The sequence below is a fragment of the Sinocyclocheilus anshuiensis genome, unplaced genomic scaffold, assembly GCF_001515605.1.
Source record: "Sinocyclocheilus anshuiensis isolate Anshui unplaced genomic scaffold, SAMN03320099.WGS_v1.1 scaffold491, whole genome shotgun sequence".
NCBI lineage: Eukaryota > Metazoa > Chordata > Actinopteri > Cypriniformes > Cyprinidae > Sinocyclocheilus > Sinocyclocheilus anshuiensis.
Window position 1 is genome coordinate 1,399,457 of NW_015551041.1, and position 778 is coordinate 1,400,234.

Below are 778 nucleotides of genomic sequence, written 5' to 3' on the forward strand. Positions count from 1 at the left end.
CTAACCTAAAAAAAAAAAAAAAAAAAAAAAAAGCACTTGGTCATTTGTCATTATCAAATTCTATCAAAGGAAACATACACAACCAGTATGTTTCTGTGTAAAAATACTAAAATAATAATGTTAACAATACAATTTTGAGAAAAGAAAATAAGATGATGATTATACATGAACTGCCGTCACATCTAAGTCAAGGACATTTGGAAAGCGTAAACCGTATCAAATGAGCTGAAAGCTACAGCTGATGATGTGATACCTAAGAAGAGTGACTTTCATGCTGCCAACAATGTCACAAACTGAGCGTGTCGATCATGTGATCTGGGAGGAGTCACACTGAACCTGAGAGGGAAGGAAATAAACTGACACCTTAATAGACAAAAGTCACAATAAATATATCATAAGCATTTATTACTGATAAAAATCTTAAAATATGTTAGTGTCATAAGAAATCTAAGTAAGTGCCAAATCTTAGATTTTCTTTTAAAATGATATTTAACATATGCATTTGGCAGATACTTTTATCCAATACGACCCACATGGCATTCAAGACACATATTCACATTTATTTAGACTAAACATTATTTTGGAGAATATTGCAGAAATCCAATCTGTCTTTGATATAGTCAATTTTAGGAACTCTGTGTATAAAACAGGTCATAAATATTCATTTAAAATATAATTGCATAAATAAATAAATATATATATATATATATATAAATGGTTCAAGAGGCTTAAGACCTTTCATGTAAAAAAAAATACAAGTAAATCATAACAACAAAAA